This window comes from Sturnira hondurensis, unplaced genomic scaffold (genome assembly GCF_014824575.4).
Source record: "Sturnira hondurensis isolate 20B ecotype Veracruz unplaced genomic scaffold, ASM1482457v3 Scaffold0022988, whole genome shotgun sequence".
NCBI classification, from domain to species: domain Eukaryota; kingdom Metazoa; phylum Chordata; class Mammalia; order Chiroptera; family Phyllostomidae; genus Sturnira; species Sturnira hondurensis.
The window spans coordinates 353665-362888 of NW_028095619.1; positions in this window are offsets into that span (position 1 = coordinate 353665).

The following is a 9224-nucleotide window of genomic DNA, read 5'->3' on the forward strand; positions in this document are numbered from 1 at the left end:
GGAGTCACACCAGCCAGGGCCTATTTTTTTTTTAAATAATGTCATTGTCTGGGGTGGGTTTTTTTTTTTTTTTGGTCTGTGTATTCTGAAGGAAAGTTAAATACATAGCACAGAAATTATTTAAAGAGAGAGACCATCAGAACCTAAACACAACATCCCCAGGATAATCATTCAGGGAAAATATAGTTTTATACAATCTTCAATGATTTTATTAGTAGGTGACATTTGTTGAGTGCCTAAATGTATGAAGTCACTCTCAAAAATCACATGAGATAAATTGCTTTATTGCCGTCATTTTACAGATGAGGAAATATTATTATCTATTAGTTTCTGTGGGCTGGCATAACACAAGACCAAAACCCAGGTCACTTAAAATGACAAATATGTATCCCATCACAGTTCTGGAGGCCAGGAATCTGAAATCAAGGCATGACAAGGCCCATGATCCCTCTGAAAAAATCTGTAGAATTCTTCCTTGCTCCGACTTTCTGGTGTTTCCAGCAATCCTTGGCATTCTTTCACTTGTAGTGGCGTTACTGCAGTCACAGGACTGTCTTTTGTGTGTGTGTCTTCACACCGCCCTCTGTGTGTGTAGCTGTTGGTGTCTAAATGTCCCCATTTTTATAAGGAAAACTTTTGGGATTAAGTCTCACCCAAATGACCTCATTTTAATTTCTTTATATCTGTAAAGATTCTACTTCAAAATAAGGTCACATTCTGAGGTATGGAAGGTTCCTACAATGTATTTACCTTAGGCGGGGGGAAAAGCACATGATTTCATACATAGCACACGCCTACGTACTGAGTGAACAGTTTCCTTCCTTCCTTCCTTCCTTCCTTCCTTCCTTCCTTCCTTCCTTCCTTCCTCTCTTTCTTTTCTTCTTTCCTTCCTTCCTTCCTGCCTGCCTTCTTTCTGCCTTCCTCTCTTTTCTTTCTTTCTCTCTCTCTTTCTTTCTCTCTTTCTTTCTTTCTTTCTTTCTTTCTTTCTTTCTTTCTTTCTTTCTTTCTTTCTCTTTCTTTTTCTCTCTCTTTCTTTCTTTTTCTCTCTCTTTCCTTCCTTTCCTCCTTTCTTTCTTTCTCTCCTCCCTCCCTCCCTCCCTCCCTCTCTCCTTCTTCTTTTCCTTCTTATTTTTTCTCTCTCTCCCCCATCTTTCTATCAACATTGATAAAACTCCAAAGCAAGAGCCTCCTCATTTTAAGCCTGTACATTTAGAAATGAAATATTAGACTTAACATATTCCCCTATATTTACATTTGTGCTTGTTCATAACTGGCTCTTGCACTACTAGACTGTAAGGTTCTTGCAGGCAAGGATTCTTCCCATTTATAGTGCTTTCCATTACAGTCCATTTCATACAATCAGTATATGCTGTTTTCAATTAAATTATTTCTTTTCAATGTTACAGAAAAGAACACTTAGATTATCTTGAATCCAAGTCTCTTTTATAAGATGTAAAATTAATGACACTTAAAGTGATACTTATGCTTGTCTTTTAAATTTTTTATATTTTTGAAATTTATTTTTATAAAATAAAAATATATAGGCTTCATCTTTGTTATAGATATAACAAAATGTGATGTTTACAAAACTCTTTTATTTAACTTGGTCTTTTTTAATAAAAACATCTTATTTATTTATTTGTTTTTAACAAAAACATCCATTTATTCAGTGGCTGCCTTTCCCCCTGACAGTTTCCTTTCCTGACACCTGATAAATTAATGATGGGAGTATAGGTGACACTATTCTATTTTCAAACTTCTGTGGCTCATATCATGAATCACATTCTGGCATGTTCTAATGAGAGATCAATAATGTTTTCAGAGAGAGAGACCCTACAGTGTTGTGTAAATGATAAGTGGTTAGTGTAAAGTGTAAGAGACAAAGTACTAATCATATTTTTACTCAAAGTAATGTGTTTTAGCTTTGTTTTCTTCTAAATCACACCTTGAACATGATAAATGTGTAAAGATAGAAATAAATATAAATACTAGAATTGATTAGTTGGTCTCAATGCCCCTGAAAAATGGATATATTTATTTTCTATTACAAAATATGTGGCTATTGTCATTAATGATCTCACATTAATTTTAAAACACATCTTTATCCAAATGATTTATAAATCATAAAAATTTGTCAATGTGTTTAGTACAGGGAATTATTGATTTTATATTTCACATTAAATTATACTTTTGGAAGCACTGACAAATAATGTCTGTGAATGCAGCCACTGCTTAAAAACATATAAAGTCTAATGCGATGAATAGGCCCCACTGAAGTTTTCAGCTGGAAACGTGGCCAGTACCAAGCAATACTAAACGGTTTGGACTTTGTCAATTGTAGGGAGCTGTAAATTATTTGGAGTATGAATGATCTATGATGAGACTTGCATTTGAGAAAGAGTCATTTGATGGCAGTGAAAAAGATGTATTAGAATAAAGGAAAACATGAAAGTGGAGGCCCATCCCTGGCCCAGTAATGGTTAATAGATACTGAGATTAGTTTCACATATGTTGTAATGTGAGCTGTCAGTCTCATGAAGATATATATCAGACTGTTGGAATTTCAAATCTTTAGTTCAGGAGAGTGGTCAAAACTAGGGACAGATCTGAGAGTCATACACTTACACAAGCCACTGGGGATAAATTTCATTCCTATTGCAGAGATTCCAGTTTGTTCTGAGACCAATGTTGAGTTCTGGGAATGAAAATATCAAGAAGACAAGCTTTTTCCCTCACAGTCTAGCTACAGTGAAGACATGCAAATAACTGTAAAGATTTATCCATGCCCTATGTGTTAAAATAATGATGAATCCTGGGAGATGCGACTAGGTGTTCAATGGCCAAATATCCAAGAGTTTTGGGAACCATCACCTACTAAATATTGCCTCAGTATATTAATAAATAAAAATGGATAACAAAGCAAATTACTGACTTTATGTATTAAGCATTGTGTTAAGTATTATATGTGGAGTATCTCTTTAATTCCTATAACAGTCCTATATTCATGCAAAATTTTTCATTTAGAAAACTGAGACAAAGCGTGTTTAAGTAATCTACCCAAAATTACATAGCTGCAAGAATATTTACTTTGGTTTCTTTTTTCTGGAATGAAAACTTTAATTTACAAATTGTATGTTTAGGTGAAACAAGTTTTCAGCTGCAAAATATATTACAAAGCATAACATACCAGTACCAGTATTTTAACCCAGGAAGCTTTACCATAAAGATGGAGCTTTGAAATACTGCAGCCTACATTAGGATAGTAAACCTACAAAGAAGAAGTCTTGAGATAGGAACGTAACCTATCTCCAAGTACCATCAAATCTGAGGTTTTAAGACTTCAACAAATGAATGTGACAGAGGACATAATACAGACCATAATGGTCCACAGTTATGTGTGTTCTGCATTGTATTATATCAGAGAAAATGTATTTCAAAAATCTTCTCCATAAAATGTCTTAGGATGATTCAGTCTACATTAAATTTTGTATTTCTCAAAATGTTTGATATAACTTTGTTTCTGCTTATGATATTAGAAATATTTCTATTTACCATATATTACTTTGTATATAAGTAGTAATAATATCATGTTATTTTGTATAATAATTTCAAAGAAAAAATAAACACATTTTTATGAAACAAACTCCATAAAATGACAAGTACCAAACAGCTAGTGGAAATTCAGATCCAAGGCTACACATATCTAGGGTGAATTTATATTAAATCCAGGGAGTTAGTTAATTAATTAGAGGTAAAATAAGAAGGTAAAGTAAAAGAAAATGTCACAATGTTACAAAGATGCTATTTTGAAAGAGAATAGAAATGTCCTTTAATCTGAACTAATTTTCAGTTCTCTCAGTTCTTCAAGGTCCAGTTTACAGTTTTGCTCCACGATGAATTTTTCTTCTGAGCATTTACACTGATGTCTTTTATTTTGAAGCCCTTTATATTTTTGTGTTTTCCCACCTGACCACATGGAACAAATTGGCTCCCATACAAGAAAGAAGTCCTTAGAGGTCAGGGACTTCATATTCTATTAGCATTTTTGTCCAAAATAACAAAAAAGTGAATACTAGGCAATAAGTTGTTAGTCATTTCACACTGTTAAAACTAGAATCCACATTTTGGGTTGAACACAACATTATTGATGCCTGCAATGGAAACTCCTAACATGCAAGACATCAGATATAAATGAGAAAGTTGCTGTAATTGTGAATATGTGTTTCTGAAACATGTTCTCTTGTTGCTACTTGAGAACAAAGATACAAACATCAGTGAAGCAAAAGACTCCCATGTGTCCATAAAACATGCTTTGTGCTAGCAAGGATTTTTGTTGTGGTTTTTATAACTGAACTAAACGTGATTACAGTGTAAAATGGCTCTGTATACTCAGTAGAATATTATTTTTATTTTGTTCTTTACTTTTGTGCATTAGCACATGCCCTAGGCTCTAGCCATTTCTTCTACTCCCCAAAGTTTGGAATTCATTAGGTCATTAATAATATATCCCATCACTTTTTACTACCTAAAAAGAAGGGATTTGTTTATATTAAGGCTCAATTGATAGTCTTGTACCACTTCTAAGTCTCCCAATTTTCTTGCCATTCATTTATCACTTTATTTTCTCTCCATGACATTTTCTTCTATGATTAAGTACTCAACTTCTTAATATTTCCATGGAAATGGGTGGACCAAATACTTCTATTGTCTTCTAAATTACATATAGGACTTTGAAAATTATATTTATAGAACATATTCTATATTACAGAGGTGGTCCAAGGCATTTTACATGTAGTAAATTTAATCTTGTTAACCTTTGATGTAGGTGTTAGATGTTCACTTTACACTTGAGGAAACCAATGCTTGGCAGGTTGAAATAGACACCATTTATTCCCCATCCAGTTAAGTGGCCAGCATTCCAGTCTATGGAGAAGATGGTAAACCCCTGTTCTCAGTATGCCACGCTACTTATTCTTTGCCAGCATGGATATATGGGTATTGTTGAATCACTAATATTTCTGATAAGTGACTACTTTATGAGGAAGAATTATCACTCTTCTCTGTCAATTAAGGAAACAAAGGTGTAGAGTGCTCTAAATATTTCCCAAGTTTACATATCAGTAAGTGGTTGAATTGGAATTGCAGCACAGGTTTATAAGTTAAAATTAATGGTGTAAATGAAATATATTGATTCATATCCTAAAAAAACTAAAATTTTTACAATGCTTAATCAACTTTATATTTTAAAAATAAAGATTGAGCTCATTGCATCTGTAAATGAGTTTCTCTGATATTATTATGGTTTTCATGAAAAATTCTGATTCTGATCTTGTTACAAATAACATGTCCAATACCCTGAAATTTTATTTCACATTCTAATTATGTAATATTTGCATTGTATAGTGTTTAATGTTATAAAATACTAATAAAACAATAAATTTGACTACCTACTTTTATTTCCAACTTTCTTTTATCTGGGGAACTGCATGATCACTTTCCTAAATAAAAACAATTAATATTAGCATCTTGTGTTAAATAACCTACAACTGTATATAATAAACTATGACTTTCTTTTCCTCAGCACTCGCAGAGGTATTTTTGCATGACTAGTATCTGTCTCTCTGAGACAGTATGTCCACACTCCACTAGCAAATCCTTTTCTTTTTCTTGTCATCATTCACACTCATCAGCACTCACCCTTATTTTATGGCACAGGGTACTCATGAGAAGCTTGGCCACAAGCTTTTGCCCACTTAAATACTTTTAAGTGTTTGGCCACAATACTTAAACAAACTTCTTAAGGAGAGATTTTACAGGTATTCAAATGACCAGTTGGCTTTCAAATAAATCACCCCATTGTATCTTTATCCCATGCACATTCATCCAGTCACCTGGAGTACCTTACTAATAGTTCAATGAGCCATAATGCTGATGATCTCCCACAACATAAAATATCCTGATAGGTTTCAATGTTTAACAGAATAGACATTTTTGGAAAATTATCTTTTTATTCTGTCTACATGCTCGGGTTCCAGGGAAGGCTCTTCTGAGTTGGTGTCTGCTGAATTCTCTCTGCACCCTCACATGTTACATGTTACAGGTCATGTTACATGACCTCACAATCCCCCAAAGCCTCTACCTCCTAGTACCATGGCCTTGGGCATTAGGATTAACAGATACTTTTCAGGGAGGCATAAGAATTCAGACTATAATCCTTGACATTTCCTCTAAATTGCTCAACCCCCTAGCCACTGGCAACCACTAGTTTGATATGTTGAACCTAGGTATTTCATATGCATGCAATTATACGATGGGTGGTCTGTGGGAGCTGCTGTTAGTTACTACTTTTCAAGGTTCATCTGTGTTCTAGTGTATGCGTTCTTTCTATGACTGAATAATATTTCATTGTCTGGATATATCATCTCCTGCATTTTGTTTATTCGTGTATCAGTTGATCGACATTTCGGTTGTTTCTAATTTTTGCCTATTATGAATAATGCTTTTATTAACACTCATAAACAATTTTCATGTAAATGTGTGTTTTCAATTCTTTGGGGCCTATTCTAAAAGTAGAATTACTGGGTTGTATAGAAACCTTATATTTAATTCTGGGGGGAATTTTTTTTAGTTTTTTTGTTTTTATAGTTTTATTTATGTATTTTTAGAGAAGTGGGAAAGGAGGGGGAAGGAGAGGGAGAGGAACATCTGTATGTGGTTGTCTCTTACATGCCCTCAACTTCAGACCTGGTCTGCAAACTGGGCATGTGCCTGGACTGGGAACTGGCAACCAGCACTCAGTCCACTAAACCACACCAGCCAGGGTGGGGAGAACTATTTTTTAAAGCAGTTGTACAATTTTACATTCCCTCCATCAGTGTATGAGGATTCCAATTTACCCACATCCTCACCACCACTTGCTAGGCTTTTTTTATTATAATCATCCCAAGTAGGTGTTAAGTGGTATCTTAATAATGGTAACTCCATAAATGTTTGTTAGATGACTGAGCTCGACAGGCTAGCTACAGATACTGGGCTATCAACTTAAATCAAGGGATTTTACTTGAGTAATCATCAGAACAGGTAGCTTTTGGATTTCCAATATTTTTGGCTTCTCTGTCCAATGACAGCTTCCATATTCTGTTCACGCCTTTATTGTATTTGAGTTCCACCCATGCACCTTCTTCCCACACCACATGAAAAATCGATGCTAGTGCTCATGTGAATTCCGCCAGCTCTTTCTCCTGTCACAGCAGCTTAAACTTAACATTGTCTCATTCGAGTTTCAGTGTCTCAGGTTATATGAAAGAACAACAATGGTTGATGTCTATGGCTGGAGGGACCTAAGAATAATGTCTGTATTTGAGCAAACAATAACATGGCCTGTGTGCCAAGCTCTCCAATGCGATTTGAGCTCTAGTCGTATAAGTACAGTGATCCAATAGGACCCTCAAATGCTTCTCCACAAAGCCTTGTATACAGGCTATGAAAGAATGGCAGTGCCCACACTGAGCATGCTCACCAAACTCTATGTTCTACATCGAAAATACCTCGCCTTCCCCCATTAACTTAGGCATTGGAATCTAAGTGGGTTGGACAGTCACACTGCTGCCCCCAATACTGAAAAATCATCAAATAGTCCTTATCATATTAATATATTTTCCCCTCAAATGCTGATGGACACAGAGTCGATGCATATTAAGCTTTTCCTATTACACTTTTGCATATCTTCTGAAGAAGTCGATGCATCTCAAAGGCTTCGCATGTGCAGCAGACAACAAAATAAAAAGGTTCAGATGAATAATTTCTGTGGTCAGTTCAGGAAGGAACAAGGAAGAAGACTTAGCGATGCCAGAGCCAGGCACTGATAAAGGCCCAGAATTGCAAACTCCACCAGGAGTAGCTTCATAAGAAGTGAATAAAAAAATCTACTTATCTATTTTCTCTTTCTACCTGGAGTAGCTTCTTTTAATGATGAATTATTTCAGAGCTCCATTTTTTACCCCTGGGTACTTTTCCTTAGTTGTGTGTGTGAGTGCATGCATGTGCATTTGTGTGTGCGTGATGGAGTCATTCATTGATTATCCTGTATGACATGTTAATTTGGTTGCTATCCTTTTGTGAGTATAGCAATAAAATTTCAGATATAACATACAAATGTAAGTGTGTTTATATATTCAGAATCTCCAGGTATGTATTTTTTTAACCATATGACACTGTAAATCCAGTAAGAAAAATAAGAGAATAAATATATTTTAGTGACATAAAACAAAGACAGAATTCCTATGTTAGTATGCTTGGGGAGATTAATTCTCACGAGAGATTTTGTAATGTTTCCTCAAGTATATCCTTCTTTTCAGTTAACAATAAGGCAACATATGGCTATTAGTCTTTCCATCTTTAAGGATTTGATTCAGGCAAATATCCAGATATCCTTTATTAAGCCAAGTTGATTCAGTGGTTTAAAACAAATGACTCAGAAGCCAGTATATAAAATTATTTATTTTGTGCAATGATTTCAGGGATTTAAATTATAGAGTTAATACTGACTCACTAAGAACCAACTAAATAAATAGACCTAACACAATGAACAATCTTTTGTTCATCTTCCACTTAAGTTGGAAAATAAAATCAAACAAATTGCAAAAAAATAAGTGTCCGAGGAGGGATTCCAAAATCCTGGAATTTATTGACAAAAAAACTGTGTACTTTTTCTTACATGTTTAAGCTTCGGTCCCCTTCAAAGTACTCTCCATATGATGCAATATGCCTATCAAGACTTTTTTTTTTAGCAGTGATAGAACAGTTTTAGAACTTGTCAGTCTTTATGTCTTTTTGTGCTTCTGCCATTTTCTGTTTTACCTCTTCCACATTGGCAATACATTTCCCTTTGACAACTTTTTTCCCCAGGGAAACAAAGGCTGCTCAGGGACAAGGTTGGGTGAATAGGGAGGGTGGGGCATGGGATTCATGCCATTTATTGGTAAAAAAAAAAAAGTGCTAAACACTCAGCACAGTGTGGGCAAGTGCAGTTGTAAATCACCCATCATGAAATGGGCAAATGCATTGATTCTCAAAAAAATGTTCAGTGAAGCTGAACACAGCCTCTCATAACAATTGGTGCACTAATATACATGGGTTCCTACAACACTCACCTAATGGAGGAAGCCTTTACTATAAGGGAAGGCTATCACCCTCCAGAAGATAATTTCTGTTTTTGGGGTCCC